The sequence below is a fragment of the Eulemur rufifrons genome, chromosome 15 (assembly GCF_041146395.1).
Source record: "Eulemur rufifrons isolate Redbay chromosome 15, OSU_ERuf_1, whole genome shotgun sequence".
Taxonomy (NCBI): domain Eukaryota; kingdom Metazoa; phylum Chordata; class Mammalia; order Primates; family Lemuridae; genus Eulemur; species Eulemur rufifrons.
The window spans coordinates 54330395-54347414 of NC_090997.1; positions in this window are offsets into that span (position 1 = coordinate 54330395).

The window sequence follows — 17020 nt, forward strand, 5'->3', positions numbered from 1 at the left end:
CTGGAAATCAGGGATTCTTTGCGCCGCCCCAGGCTCCAACGCCCGGACTCCCAGGAGAAGGGTCAACAGCTTGGACCCCGAGAGCTGTTCCAACTATCTCCCTTCCCAAGGAGGCCGTGGCGGGGGGCGTGGATAAGTGGTGAGTTTGCCTGCCGGAGGCTGAGGCCAGAAGTGGTGTTAGTAGGAGCACAGATGCCTTGGGTATGGCCGCCGCACTGGGGAAGTGGGATCTAGACGCAGGAGTTGGCAGGGCCTCTCTGGGGCGCGCGTGGCTGGGGCAAAGGTACTGTGGGGCGCAGAGGTGGAGGGACGAAGGTCCACAGGAGAATGAATGTCGTAGCTTTCCGCCTGCCTAGCTTTTCCGCTTGCCTCTGCAAAGTGGGACCCAGGACGTTCCTCCCGCATGGGAGAGGCAATCGTGGGAGACGGTGTCCCAAGAGAAAAGGGGAGAGGAGGCAGGAAAACTGGGCAGGGGGAAGGTTCAGTTGCTTGTGACGTAGGGTAATTTGGGCTTCTCCTGGTTTTAAAGGGGCAACGAGGCGGGAAAGGAAACGGACAGCCGAGAGCTGGGGGGCGAAGTTCTGAAGCTGTTCCCTTCAGCCCCCATCCATCAAACTTTCTGACCTCAGCCCCCTGTCTCCAGTGGTGAGGAACCTACTCTCTAAGCGCTGAAGCGTGGAGGAAAATGAATCTCTTAAACCCGCTGGAAACTGACCCCTCCCTGCTGGGGACCTAGAGTCAGTTCCCAGCAGAGGATCAGTTCCCTAGAGAAGGGAACCCAGTAGCCCCCCTGGGCACCCTGTCATCCCAAGGGAGAGCTGAGGGCCACTCCCCAGGAATGGAGGCCTGGCGTCGGTTTCAGCGAGCTGGGCACTTGCAGGGCGGCCCGCCCACTCCCCTTAGCCCTCTGAGGCCCCTGGGAGGAGTCGATCTGTAGGAGGAAATCACTCAGTTCTTAAAAGCGTCGCAGAAGGGCACTGGGAGTTCTAAGGTGGCCTTTTGCCTCCCGGAGGAGGTGAGGCCGGCCGGGGGACGTGGGCGCTTGGGGCCTGGGCTGTGCGGCCGAGCCGCGGAGGCGGGAAGCCCGCTGGAGAGGAGTGGGAAGGCTACCAAGGGCAGACGCAGGGGCTCCCGAGGGGCGCAGGTCTGTGCTGGCGCCCGGCCTGGCCTCCGCCGCTGGCTGCGGCGGGGCCTCCTGCTTGCTCCCGCCGTGCCCGCCTGCGGCCACTCACCGGGCCCCGCGGCCAGCCCGGGCGGGGTCGCACGCAAACAAGGATGCTTCTATTTACTCGCCTCTGCCTGTGGATTTCTAAGACATTCAGCAGGCACAATCATTAAACTAATTTGTATTTGATTGTTTGGGCGGACGGAGGGTAGTTTTATTGCGCTAAGCATTCAAGCAGGCACGCATCGCTGATTACCAGTATACATTAAATAAAGTTGTTTGTACACATTGTCTTACCACATATAGGCAGAGGCTTATTATTCTAATTACTCTAATTAGTGCATTGAAATGTTTTCTACTTGATTTGAGGAGACAGTGATTAGTTCTATTACTTCTTTTAACTCGTATTTTATGGAAAACTGTTGGTGCATGTTCAAATTACTTTATTTGCCCCTGAAATATAACGCTGACCCAAACGCAGTGAACTGCACGGCCCTTGTGGGGCCCCAACTTTGATGTGGGCTTGGGCTTGGAAGAAGCGTCTGTTATTTATTATTTCCCTCCCACCCGCGTAGCCGGGTCTCCCAGAGCCGAGCCCGCTGCCCCCGCCCTATCCTGCGCCCCAGATGCGCGCCCGGCTCTGGCCGAGTCCGAGCAAACGCGGATCCGAAACCTGCTCGGACGCAGCATGGCTGGCCTGCTGCCCCACTAGTTCCCCGGGTGCGATTACTTTTAAAAGACTCCCTTAAGCATATTTTCCGTGAATCTGTTTCTTGTGCTTTAATGTTACTATTAATTGATAAGATCAGCTCATCAAACATACTATTTCGATAGGGAATTGTAATTAAAACCTTAATCCTGTTTGAGACTTTTTTCCCTTTAAATTCCTTTTTCTTATGGAAGGGGTGCAAAGTTCACTATAAAAGTATTATAACAGGGAGATTAATTCGTTATCTAAATAACAATCTTTGCTATTGATCCAACGTACTTTCCGCCACCTTTTGTGTTGGTCCGGAGGCCCTTAACAAGGAGAATATGACAAAGCAGAAGATTTGGACCAAGCCTCGCAGACTCCGATCCTGGGCAAGCGAGGGGGTCCGCAGTCCTCCCCCCTTAACCACAATCTGAAGAAGCTTCAGAGGTGGGTCCTGGCGGGCCCCTCTATGCCACTGGGAAAGCGCAGCCCCAGAGCCGCAGGCCTGGGAGCCCGGCTCCTCCACGGTCCTCTCCCCTCGCAAAGGGAGATCTGCTCCGTCTCTAGGTAAATATTCGACCGATTCTGCTTTTACTTTTAATATTTAAACTCGGATTATCCCGTCTCTAAATGCGCGTTCCTAACCTTTGCCGGTGGTTGGGATATAATAAACTCTGGCGGGGCGGGGCGCTCAGCCTCCCCAGGTCGCCGCCGCCGCCTCCCGCCCCCGTCCCGCCCCGCCCCGCGGGCCCCTGCCCCTCCGCCCCTCGCCGCCCGCAGCGAAAGCCGCGCCGGAATGAAATCAGCGCCTCCCGGCAGCTGACGGCTGAGCATCCAGGACGCTCGCAGGCGGGGGAGGCCGCCCTTTATCCCGGCTGAGGAGTCCTCGGGGGCTACAGATGGAGATGGGCAACGCTATGGCGCCCCGCAGGAGGAAGAGCCCCGCTTCCTAGAGGCAGCAGCCCCCAGGCGTGGGAGGGGGTGGAAAGTGTGTGTGTGTGTGGGGGGGGGGTGTTGAGGGGCCGGGATGTTGGGCAGGGTCGCTGACGTGTGTGTTGGGGATGGGGGGCCAGACCCAGTTCAAATCTCTCTCCCTTCCTCGCACGCCCCTTTTAGAAAAGGTCGTGGCCCCAGTTTGAGAAGAAGCCCACGAATTTTTAAAGCGAAGAGGATCGTTTGTGCTCCCAGGTCGGCTCAGTAGTCCGAGATTTTTCTTCTTTTCCAAGAGCTTCCCCCACTCACACCCTCCTTCTTTCTCTCTAACAAAGTCTTCTTCCCCCACGCACAGACTTGTTATGTAACAAAGTCTCCCAGGCGAGTTTAACTGAAGAATAAAGGACACCCTAGCCCCACCCCTCTTTTCTTCCCCTTCCCTCCTTCCTCCCCGCTCTCTTCCCCCAGTGCATCTGTTCTCTGGGACTTCTGTCCTTGTACCCAAGAAGGCAGCAGGCTTTAGCCGAGTAGAACTTTGGCGCCTCACAGTGGCATCGGCTCGGAACTACTCTTGATTTTATAGCCGCCTAATCAGTTCAAACGTTTTGTTTCAGATCCAGTCCTCCCTCCCCCTGTTCCTCGTCTCTCTCCTCACTCTGCATTCTTTCCCTCAACCCCTCCTGGCCAAACACTTATGAAGGTGACTATGCATATGACTCATACAAAAGTTTCTAGACATCCAGTTCTAGGAAATTCCTGAGTAGAGGTTTGAAAAGTTTAGCTAGAGCGGACCCTACATTCTATGCCAGAAAAGTTCCCATACAAAGGTAGGAAAAATCACTCCCCTAGTCCTTAGTTCCTACATGTTGAGACTGTAGTAGGCAAGTCTTCAGTCTCTCGGAGAAGCCCAGCTTCCCACAGGCATTGAGACCAGAATACTGCATCAGAAGCCAGGGTTAATAACAGGTAGAATGCTTCCGTCAGCAAAGAGGGAGTCCAGCGAATACGATTTTAACTCAGTCCAGGTTTTGTCTGACATCTCTTCCTATACAGCAGGTTTGTTCAGTTTTAGGGTTCAGAAGTGAGTTTTTCAATCGGGTTCTTTGAACAGACACCCATATACAGAAGTATTTTCCAGAATAGGAAAAACATCCCCCCTGAAACTCCCACCAAAGGTATCAGTTCAACCTGTGGAGCTGAACTTTGCTTCCTTCAGAGTCCAGTGAATTAGTCCTCCCCCAACACTGTGGTCCATTTTCACCGTGAGTGGTGTTTTCTCCCTCTGCATTTATCCCAAGTGACAGGGAAGGGAAAAGAGAGGACGTGGACCACAGGCAGCGCCCAGCAGTGTTAATGGAACTGGGCAGTGATCTTGCCTTCAGAACATGTGTGTTTGTCTACCACTCTGCACTTGCCAGCCAGCAACTGGGGAAAGTCAGCGGACATCTTCAAATTTCAGTTTCTTCATGGGCAGAATGTGGATAATACCACTTTTAAAAAATCTTTCCAACAGGGTTGAATTAAGGCTCAAATTCAATAATGTACATGAAAGCATTATGTAAAGTGCAAGTCCAAGGTGAAGGGCTAACTCCAGTGGCGGTCTATGCTATGATTGTCCAACAAGAAATATTTTTTAACTGAAAAATAACCACATAGCCTTATGTCTATTAGTGTGGGGAAAGAGAAATGCAGGGACAGTCATCTCAATTACATTATCCATGGAAGGCAGCCCCGATTCTGATGAGTTTTTAAATCGGGGCTGCCACTCGCCAGACTTTTTTGTTTAGGATATTCAGTCATAGAAGCCACCAGTGCCACACACCAGTAACCGCAGCGATTGTAGCTCCGCTGTGATGCCAAGGCTAGCCCGGCACTCCTGCAAAGCACTTTTTCTTTAACATCTTCCAAACTCTTGACGTTTATAGCATCCTTTTCTGGGTGTCATTTATAGCAGCCTGAATTAGTCAAGAAAATACTGGGATCATACACTTAAAAACCACACACACATACACAGAGAGAGAGAGAGAGAGAGAGAGAGAGAGAGAGAAAGCAGCAGCAGCATTAACAGCAGCATTAGCACTAACCACCAGCAGCTTATCATGAATCTATACAGGACACCTGTGGAGAGCTCCAGCGGGCAAGGACCCTCATCCAGCCACTGGGCTTGGAAATAAAGACGGTTTGGATCCCACAGATGCTCCACGACACCCCGGGGTCGCCAGGAGGGGCGCTGTGGAGACAGCCAGTTCCCACTCCGGCTTCCCCTCCGCTAGTCTGGGGTCCTATTCCAGTCAGGTAGTCTTTCCTATTCCAGTCAGGTAGTCTTCCCAACTCCCCAAGTGCCCTTCCGCCGGTCCTTCTGCCACCTGGCGGAGGCGGAGTGGCCCAAGTCAGTCCCTCCTTTTGCCTATGCGGGGAGGCCCCTTGGGGCGCCCAGGCAGGCGTGGCGTCGTGGAAGCCGGGGCTTGCAGCGCCTGTCAGGCGCGGCCGAGACGGTGTCTGCGCGCGCGTCCCTACCCAGAGCGGCAGAAAGGCAGGCGGAGGAAGGGTCTAGCCCAGGGCCGCTCAAGGGCTTGGTCCGCCCTTCCTCTTCGTGTTGGCCGCGCAGTGGCCGCCCGGGCTGTGCTGGGGTTAAGATTTACAAACACGCTGTCTTCTCAAGAACTCACGTCGGGAGGCCAGAGGCTGTCGGGGACTGGAGCCGCCACGCCAGGCGGAGCAGTGAGACCTCGGCGTTGCGGTCCTCCCCGCCCCCCGGCGCCCCTCGCCACCTTTTGGGACTCGGGCACTTTGCAAGCCACCTCACGAAGCCCAGGAAGCCGCCTGGCGGGGAAGTGACCTGCGGCCTATGGTTCCTAACCCGGGCCCCAGCCAGAGCCCAAGGGCTGTCAGCTGTCACCTAGATAGTTGCCTTCTGAACGCCTGGAGGCCCTCTGTGTCCCACCGCACGGGGATGGGGGAGAGGGGTGGCTGTGGCTGCTTAAGGGTCTGATGGCAGCGCGTTTTGCGGGCAGGGAAGGGAAGTTGAGGCAGGAACCAGGACCTTCTGGGAGGATGCAGTTCAACATGAACCCAGGACTTAGCACTAGAGGCATTTCCGCCCGGTTATGGGAAAGGCCAAACCACTATACCCAAAGACAGCAAAACTTATTGCCAAGTGCGTGGAGTCCTTGCACCAAGGTGTGTGGGCACTGCTCCCTGCAACAAGGAGTTGATCATGCAGGTACGTGAACACACATGCATTTCCAAAAAAACAAACCTAAGTTCAGACGATTGGGATTCTTAGAGTAATCAAAGATAGGAGGGAAAAGTGATTTAGTACTCTTTAAAAGAAAAAAAAGGAGAAAGAATGCTTTGGCAGAAAGAAGTAATGTGGGCATTCTAGGTAGGAGGCAGCTGGCACAGTGTGAGGCAGGGAAGCAGGAAATGGCAGAGGGTGAGCAGGTTTGGTCAACTGTGTCAGAGAACAGGACCTGGCGCCTGGCATAAAGCTGCTAAGGGAGACAGTGCATAGATTTAATTGGTAGTGGGTCTTGAAGAAGTTTTAATTAGATTCAAAAGGCAATTAAGAGCCATTGTAGAGGAGAGATCCAATGAATTTAATGCTTCTGGAAGGAAGAGAGTTGACCTAACGCGCATTGGATAGGTTGGAGAGGGGTAAGGATGAAAGAAAGCAGGGAGATTAGCTAGGAAGGAAGCTGCTGGTGACTCTAAGTGATCAGTAAGAGAAGTCTAAAAAAGATAAGCAGATGCTGGTGCCTGAAGGGCTGCAGGGCTAAAAAAAGAGACAAAAAATGGTAAGACCATGATTACATTTTGGGAGAATCAAATGGGCAAGGGTAGAGAGATGAGAACAAAAAAGAATTGTAGAAATTGTGTTCGGCTTTAAATGTGCTAGTTTTACTAGTTGATCTCTTTCTTCCCCCCCTCCTCCCACACATTCTCATGCACACACATATGTACAAGAATCATGAAGCCATCAGGATAGCAGGTTTTCAGTAACATTTAACTATTTATTGAACCTACCTTTAAGGCTGACCCTAGTAAAAACAACTTAATTTCAATTCAGGAAATTATATTAAGTACCTACCACATGCTAGGCCCTGTCCTAAATGGTGCCTCTGTAACTGACAAAATATGAAGGAATAGAAAGTGAACATAAACCAGAGGCCACACATTTTTCATATGTAGTAGGCACTATCGATGATGTGGAGAAATCTTTATAGAAAAACTGCAGCCAGCCTTCTAGTAACTTCCCAGAAGGAGGCTTGCTTGAGCCCTACCACTTCTTTTTTCATATATCTTCTGACACATATCTTCATCCAAATGTTTATTTGTTTTCAAGATAGTTAAAAAAAGGAGACTATTTTTTAAAAATTTAGACATACATTAAAATTTCCTTAACATGTTCAGTCAACTAAAACCATGAGGGGTTACATTTGGGGAGAATACATTTGTTTATATTTAATACTACTTCCTAGTTAAAGCACACACACAAACACTCTCTAAGATTTTCTAGCTTTTAAAAGGCAGGAATGAGGCCAGGCGCGGTGGCTCAGGCCTGTAATCCTAGCACTATGGGAGGCCGAGGCGGGTGGATCGCTCGAGGTCAGGAGTTCAAGACCAGCCTGAGCAAGAGTGAGACCCCGTCTCTACTAAAAATAGAAAGAAATTATCTGGCCAACTAAAATATATATAGAAAAAATTAGCCGGGCATGGTGGCGCATGCCTGTCATCCCAGCTACTCAGGAGGCTGAGGCAGTAGGATCGCTTAAGCCCAGGAGTTTGAGGTTGCTGTGAGCTAGGCTGACGCCATGGCACTCACTCTAGCCTGGGCAACAAAGCGAGACTTTGTCTCAAAAAAAAAAAAAAAAAAAAGGCAGGAATGGTATACTGGATTACTTTTGAGTTAGGAAAAAGGAAGGCAATTTGCATAGAGGCGGGTAGAATACAAATATGTCAGTATTCTCTTGAGTATAGTATAAAGTAACTGAAACTGCCAGGTTTTAGATACAGAGCATGAAAAAAGCTGAAAGCTTTTCCTTTTAGATCAGAAACAAGATGAAGATGCCCACTCTCACCACTTTTTATTCAATATAGTACTGGACGTCCTAGCCAGAGCAAGTAGGCAAGAAAAAGAAGTAAAAGGCATACCACTGGAAAGGAAGAAATAAAATTGTCTCCGTTTGCCTATGACATGATCTCACATACAGAAAACCCTAAAGAGTCACCAAAAAAAAAACTATTAGAACTAATATTTGAACACAGTAAAGCTACATGATATAAAAATCAACACACAAAAATCATGAGCATCTCTATACACTAACAACAAAATATCTGAAAATGATATCAATAACCCCATTTACAATAGCAGCCAAAAAAATAAAATACTTAAGAATAAATTTAAGCAAGGAGGTGAAAGCTCTGTACACTCAACACTAGAAGACACTGATGAAAGAAATTGAAGAAAATGCAAATAAATGGAAAGATATCCTGTGTTCATAGATTGGAAGAATTGATGTTATTAAAATGTCCATATTACCCAAAGTAATCTAGATATTCAATGCAATCCCTATCAAAATTCTAATGACATTTTTTACAGAAATAGATAAAACAATTCTAAAATTTGTGTGGAACCACAAAAGACCTCAAATGGCCAAAGCAATCTTGAGCAAAAAGAACAACACCAGAGGCATCACACTATCTGATTTCAAAATATGTTACAAAGCTATAGTAATCAAAACAGCATCATACCAGCATACAAACAGGCACATAGAACAATGGAACAGAACAGAGAGCCTAGAAATAAACCCACATGTTTATAGTCAATTGATCTTTTATAAAGATGTCAAGAACCCACAATGGGGAAAGGACAATCTCTTCAATAAATGGTGTTGGGGAAACTGGATATAATGTAAAGCAAATGAAATTTTGTATATCTCACATCATTTACAAAAACTGATTCAAAATGGATTACAGTCTTAAGTGTAAAACCTAAAACTGTATGACTACTAGAAGACAACATAGGGGAAAACTTCTTGACATTGGTCTGGGTAATAATTTTTTTGGATATAACCCTTAAAAGCATAGACTACAAAAGCAAAAATAAACAAATGGGATTGCATCAAATTAAAATGCTTTCCACAGCAAAGGAAAAAATTGACGAGTGAACAGACAACCTATGGAATGGGAGGAAATATTGGCATAATTCTGACAAGAAGTTAATATCTAAAATATGTAAGTAACTCAATTCAATAGCAAGAAAATAATAGCCCAATTGAATAATGAAAAAAAAAATGGCAAGGCAGGCAAAAACATACTCTGGGGACAAGAATCCCTATTCAATAAATGGTGCAGGGAAAATTGGATAGCTACATGTAGAAGACTGAAACAGGACCCACAGCTTTCATCTCTCACAAAAATCAAATCACGGTGGATAACAGACTTAAATCTTAGGTGTGAAAACGATTAGAATTCTAGAAGAAAATGTAGGAAAGACTCTTACAGACATTGGCCTAGGCAAAGAATTTATGAAGAAGACCCTCAAGGCAATCACAGCAGCAACAAAAATAAATGAATGGGACACGATTAAATTAAAAAGCTTCTGCACAGCCAAAGAAACAGTCATGAGAATAAACAGACCACCTACAGAATGGGAAAAAATTTTCATATACTACACATCAGATAAAGGACTGATAACAAGAATCTATTTAGAACTCAGGAAAATCAGCAAGAAAAAAATCAAACAACGCTATCAAAAAGTGGGCAAATGACATGAATAGAAATTTCTCAAAAGAAGATATAAGAATGGCTAACAAAGATATGAAAAAATACTCAACATCCCTAATCATCAGAGAAATGCAAATCAAAACCACAATGAGCTATCACTTAACTCCAGTGAGAATGGCCTTTATCAAAAAAATCCCAAAACAACACATGTTGGCGTGGATGTGGAGAGACAGGAACACTCATACACTGCTGGTGGGACTGCAAATTAGTGCAACCCCTGTGGAAAGCATTATGAAGATATCTTAAACAGATTCAAGTAGACCTACCATTCGATCCAGCAATCTCATTATTGGGCATATGCCCAAAAGAACAAAGGTCATTCTATAACAAAGACACATGTACTCGAATGTTTATAGCAGCACAATTCACAATTGCAAAGATGTGGAAACAACCCAAATGCCCATCAATACATGAATGGATTAGTAAACTGTGGTATATGTATACCATGGAATATTACTCAGCTATAAGAAATAACGGAGATACGACATCTCTATGGTTCTCCTGGAGAGAGTTGGAGCCCATTATATTAAGTGAAGTATCCCAAGAATGGAAAAACAAGCATCACATGTACTCACCAGAAAATTGGTTTCCCTGATCATCACCTAAATTCACATCTGGGAATGATACCAATCGGATATCAGACTGAGGTGGGGAGTGGGGGGAGGGAATGAGTGTATGCCTACATGATGAGTGTGTTGCGCACCGTCTGGGGAATGGTCATGCTTGAAGGTGCTGACTCAGGGAGGGGGGGGAATGCGAGAAGGGGATGAGTATATACCTACATGATGAGTGCAATGCGCACTGTCTGGGGAACGCACACGCCTGGAGCTTTGACTTGGGGGGACAGGCGGTACATGGGCAACGTATGTAACCTGAACTTTTGTATCCCTCATAATAAGCTGAAATAAATAATAATAATAAAAAGGCAAAGGACCTGAATAGACATTTCTCAAAAGAAGACATACAACTGACCAACAGGTATATTTTATTTATTTATTTGGAGACAGAGTCTCACTCTGTTGCCCAGGCTAGAGTGCCATGGTGTCAGCCTAGCTCACAGCAACCTCAAACACCTGGGCTCAAGCAATCCTCCTGCCTCAGCCTCCCAAGTAGCTGAGACTACAGGCATGCGCCACCATGCCTGGCTAATTTTCCTATATATATTTTTAGTTGTTCATATAATTTCTTTCTATTTTTTTTAGTAGAGATGGGGTCTCGCTCTTGCTCAGGCTGCAACAGGTATATTTTAAAAATGCTCAATATCACTAATCATCAGGGAAATGCAAATTAAAACCACAATGAACTATCACTTCACATCCGGTAGAATGGCTATTATCAAAGAGACAGAAGATAGCAAGTGTTAGAGGGGACATAAAGAAAAGAGAACCCTTGTATACTGTTGATGGGATGGTAAATTAGTATAGCCATTATGGAAAACAGTGTGGAGGTTCCTCAAAAATCTAAAAATAGAACTACCATATGATCCAGCAATCTCACTTCTGGGTATATATCCAAAAGAAATGAAATCACTATGAAGAAATACCTGCACACCCATATTCATTGCTACATTATTCACAATAGCCAAGATATGGAATATCAATCTAAGTGTTCATGAATGGATGAATATAGAAATTATGGTACATATGCACAATGAAATACTATGGAGCTTTAAAAAGAAGGAAATCCTGTCACTTGTGACAACCTGGATGAACCTGGAGGACAGTAGGCGAAGTGAAATAAGCCAGGCAGAGAAAGACAAATACTGCGTGATATCACTTATATGTGGAACCTAAAAAGTTCAACTCATAGAACAGACAGTAGAATGGTGGTTTCCAGGGCCTGTGGGTGAGGGTGGGGAGATATTGGTTAAAGGGTAAAAGTTTCAGTTAGATAGGATAAATAAGTTCTGGAGATGTATATCATGGTGACTATAGTTAATAACAATGCATTGTACACTTGAAAATTTCTAAGGGATTAGATCTTATATACTATCACCACAAAAAAAAAATGTGAAATGATGGATATGTTCATTAACTTGATTTAATCATTTCATAATGTATACACGCATTAAAATATCATGTTGTATACCATAAATATATGCAGCTTTTATTTATTAATTATACCTTAATAAAAGTGAGGGGAAAATAAAAACAGAGCATGAACTGACTTCCATATAACTTTTCTTCCTCTTCTTTATGCTATAGATAGTCAGTCTAAGTTGGTTCTATTTTCCATCTCCTATTTAAAATCAAACTGACCAGAGGACTTTAATTTTTTTTTCTTGGAAGCTCCATAAGTAGTATTCAGAAAAAAACTTTTCAACTTAAAATGTCTGTTAGAAATTAATATTTTTAGGATACTGGGAAAAAATGAGAAAGTGTTTTCTGCAACATTTGTCAGAATAAGATTTAGCTATAATTTATTAAGAGAATTAAAGTTTTCTGGAGTTATTTTGCAAGCATTTTTTTCAGATGTAGACATACTACTCCCATACATACCCCCTGGGTATTTTACAAAATGTACCATGTATAAAACCGCTCAGATGCAACTAAGTGTACTAAATAGAGAGGCCATTGGCTCTGAGTTAGAAAGCGTAGGTATCCAGTGGAGGAGTTGCTGGATGCCCTGTTTCTCTGCTGTTATTAGTATAGTCTTTTAATTTGGAAAGAAAAGAAAAAGGTAAAATGGTACTGTATTGGGAGGCTGAGGTTTCAGAATTAACTCTTATCATGAGGCAACATTTTAGAAAAAAAAATGTTGATTTCTGAAGGAGCTTCATGTGGCATAGATTTGAATGGTATCTTAATTAGATGATAAATATAAAATATCAAATTCTCTTTAAAATTTTGCAGTTTCTTACATAGAAAGATATAAAAAATATGCACATACCTGCATACCTACCACACAGTTTAAGAAATAAAACATTGCCAACATATGATTTCACCCTGAGTCTTGGATCCTTAATCACCTTCTCTCTTCCTCATCAGAGATAACCATCCTGGATTTGGTATTTACCATTTCTATGAATTTCTTTATATTTTTATACATTTACTTGTATTCTTAAGAATTTTTCTTGTTTTAAAGCTATATAAATGATTTACAACTTTTGAATAAATCACATTTCATAGAAAATTTACAAATATCTCAAAAACAAAAGACAAGCATATTGGACCTACTGCTACACTTTTCAGACTTACATAATGTAATGTTTTGGTTCAAAGGCCTGTATGGCTCTTCCAACGCATTTATGTTTTCAAAAATTGAAACACTACAGAGCAAAGTAAAAGGCAAAATGGATAGTAATAACAATATTTGTGTTTTAACTTTTAAAATAAGAGCAAAGCCTATATATTTTATAAATTATCAGCTCAGTTGTATATATAAGCCAAAGAAAATAGACTAGCACGTGTGTATTTACAAATAACTGCATGTTCTAATAGTTTCCACTTCAGAAATATTTACTTCCAAATGAAAAGCAATATACTTCATTTTGAGTACTATTCTGAGTATCAAATGGTTCAGGAAGAATTCTACTGTGTGCATAGAGGGGATTAGGGAATAAAAAGGTCCAATTGGGTTTTTTTTCCTGCAATTATAAATAAAAACAAAAATGTGGTAGATTGTTTCCAAAGATGGTCACAATAGCCCCCATCCTGCATGCTTTCTGCAACGAAATTGTGCTGCTCCTCTTATCAAGGTCTTGTTTTGATCAAGAAAATGCAGCCATAGGAATGACCCTACAAGACTTGTAAGGCCAAGCCATAAAGGACCTTGTAACTTCTATTCTTGCACTCTTGGAAATACTGACAGAATAGAGAAACAAGGTGTCCCAGCCAATAAACCAGCTGAATCCAAGCCCAGCCAATCAGGTAGGTGAATGAAGCAACCAGTCAGCACAGATACATAATACATACCAACACAACACAAATACATACCAACTTCCAGAACAGCAGAATTGCCCAAACAATCCACAGAATCATGAGAACGAATAAATCATTATTATTTGAAGTCATACATTCTGAGGGGTTACAATGAAGCAATAAATAACTAAAAGAAAGAGTAATATGAGAATAGGTTTGTGCTATAGGTTAGGCATATTTGCACTGTAAGGTCAAGTCATAAGACAAATTTCACAAAAGGAAGTCTTACCACTTCTGCATCATCATAAAGCTCAACATTTAAAAGTTCTTGGAGTACCATTACTGCCCAACCCATGGTCCTCTAAGGTAAGTGAAATGTGAGTGAAGGGCTTTACACTAGATGAAAATTTTCAAACCACCAGTCCTAATGACATTGTTAGGCACTTATTACTAAGTGTGTGGGAAATTCTGAACAACTCTGACATAAATGTTATTTATAATTGCCATGGGAGTTTACAATCCAAAAACACAAGTAATACCAACTTCCAGAAGAACAGAAGCACATGAATATTGTGTGTAAGCTAGGGAATTACTGGAAAAGAAAAAGGAAACTTGCCATTTATAGTAAATGGGTGGGAGGAAAAGTTGCTTATAAAAATATTTTCTTCAAAATAATAGTATATGACCATTAGAACTCTTGCATTTGCAAGCAACTGAAATCAAATCAAACCATCTTAATAAACAAATAAAAATCCCAAATAAAGAAAAGGAATTTATTGGGTCTTGCAACATAAAACTTCTGAAATGACTCTATTGTGGGGGTGGAGGGGGGCAACAAATAGGATTATCAAGACTGAGTCTGGCTCTCTTCCTGGCAGCTGAACGCATTCTGGCGACTAGAATGCTTGATGACGGATTAGGCTTATATACTGTACTACCAGGAACCCCAGATTGGAGAGTTCCACCTGAGGCCCAGAATTAATTTTATTGCCCATCTCTTTAAATAATCACTCTGGGGTGGGGTGGGGAACTGAAATGCTCTAATTGGCCAGTTCTCAGTTCACATACCAACCTCTAACGCCAGGTCATCAGCCCCACCCAAACCACATGTCCTGAGAGTCTTAGAGGGGTGGTTTTCCAAAGAAAATCAGAATGATGATTCAAGAAGGGTTAAAATGTGGTTGAGGCCGGGCGCGGTGGCTCACGCCTGTAATCCTAGCACTCTGGGAGGCCGAGGCGGGTGGATCGCTCGAGGTCAGGAGTTCGAGACCAGCCTGAGCAAGAGTGAGACCCCGTCTCTACTAAAAATAGAAATAAATTATATGGACAACTAAAATACATATATACAAAAAATTAGCCAGGCATGGTGGTGCATGCCTGTAGTCCCAGCTACTCGGGAGGCTGAGGCAGGAGGATCGCTTGAGCCCAGGAGTTTGAGGTTGCTGTGAGCTAGGCTGACGCCACGGCACTCACTCTAGCCCGGGCAACAGAGTGAGACTCTATCTCAAAAAAAAAAAAAAAAAAAAGTGGTTGAATAGGGAAAAAAAAGTGTCCACTATAATTAATGTATTTTTAACATAGTAGTAATGCTTATATTTTAAACATCTCTAGGCTAAGACCTAAAAGTAAAGGAATTTGGAGAGTTCTTTTCTTTTCTATCTTGACTTACCAACTTAAAGAAATAGGTTGTACCAATATGTAGGCAAGTTACAAAAGCGAAGAGTTTTAGTAGTCTCTTAACCTAGAGTTTCCCTATTACTTACTGTATAGGTAATAGACCTTTTGAGGGAACTATTCTTAAAAGATTCAAAGATTTCATCTAAAAAAATGTTCTTATTTGAAATTCCACAACATTCTTAATGAAAAAAAATTATCTGCATAATTACATTAAATGGCTTCTGGAATACATTACCACTAATGACACTAATAGAGTTAGTCCAGATGTAAACTATAAAAACATCCATTATCTTTTGTCCTTGAAGGAACTTCAAAAATTGCTTTTCTTCTTGCAAGAAGTCTACTAATGCTGTACTATAATTTATTCTGTTTTGTAAACTATTCTACAGAGCCTCAATATCTCACATAAGTTTCTGAGATGATTCTAAAAATATATCCCATAACTTTTTACTTTTTTCTGTGGTCCAATTTCATATGTAATTGATTTAATGAATGTAGTAGCCAAATTTTTCTTCCTAGTTTGTATTCAGCCTACAGAAATTAAGTAGCATTGCATGCAACAAAAATATTTTATAAAAAAGAAATCAAGTTACCATTATTGTTAATACATGAAAGTTGAAAATAGATTTCATTGCATATTGGTGCTATTATGTCAGCTAATAGAATTTAAAAATGTCTGCAATGATAAAGTATTAAACTTAAGTATTCCGAGTCTCAAGGTCATAAAGAAGCAAGGCTTCTACAAAAATTATGCTTATTAAAAAATAAAGTAGATGTTTGTAAGGTAGGCAAGAGCATTGTAATAGAAAAGTCTACACTTAAAGTTCAATGAATGACCAGATCTCTTAGATAAGGTTTATGTAATACAAACTTCTGTTAGCTTTGCATGATTGCATGTCATGGACTTCAGTATCTGTGAACTATTTTGAATCCAGTTAATAAAATGTCTTTAATTTCCTGCACATAATTTGTAGGCCACAAGCTTTTTTGGCCTTGTTGGGAAGTATATTTGTTAGGGTTCTCCAGAGAAACAGAGCAAATGGGATGTATCTATATACAGAAAAAGAGATTTATCATAAGGAATTGGCTCATGTGATTATAAAGACTGGCAAGTACAAAATCTGCAGGACAGGCTGTCAGGCTGGAGATCCAGGAGAGCCAATGCTCTGAATTCCAGTCTGAAAGCAGTGTGCAGTAGAACCAGAAAGAGTCAATGCTGCAGATGAAGTCCAAAGGCAGTCTGCTAGAGAAATTCTGTCTTGTTCTGGGAAGGCCAGTCTTTTTGTTCTCTAAAGGCCTTCAAATAATTGTATAGGACCCACCCACATTATGGAAGGCAATCTTCTTTATTCAAAGTACACCAATTTAAATATTAATCTCATCCAAAACACCCTCACAGAAACACCCAAAATAATGTTTAGCCAAATATATGGGCACCCTATGGCCCAGCCAAGTTGACACATAAAACTAACCATTACAAGTTCACCCCTGGTTAAGTTGGCACCCATATGCATCTCCTTAAACCATACTTAATCACCATGTATAAACAATAACAAAGTCATACTTCCACCTAATGTGGTACAACTATTCTGCATACAACCAAAAATATACTAACCTTTTCCCAGATGAGGATATAAAGTCCTTGGATGATGTGTACTCTTCCCTTCGATATACCATAACTTAAATACTATGATGTGAAGTTAACAATACTTAAGTACTATCATATACAGTCAATACATCTTATATTACATGACAAGGGATAAAAGAGGGAAGAAGACAAAGATTTTTTTACACATACACATATTCAAAACGACATGAGGAAATACTAATGATGATTACAGTTCTCATTTTTGTAACTGGTCACATGGTCATAGCTGGTTTTTATAACTACCTTCTTCCACT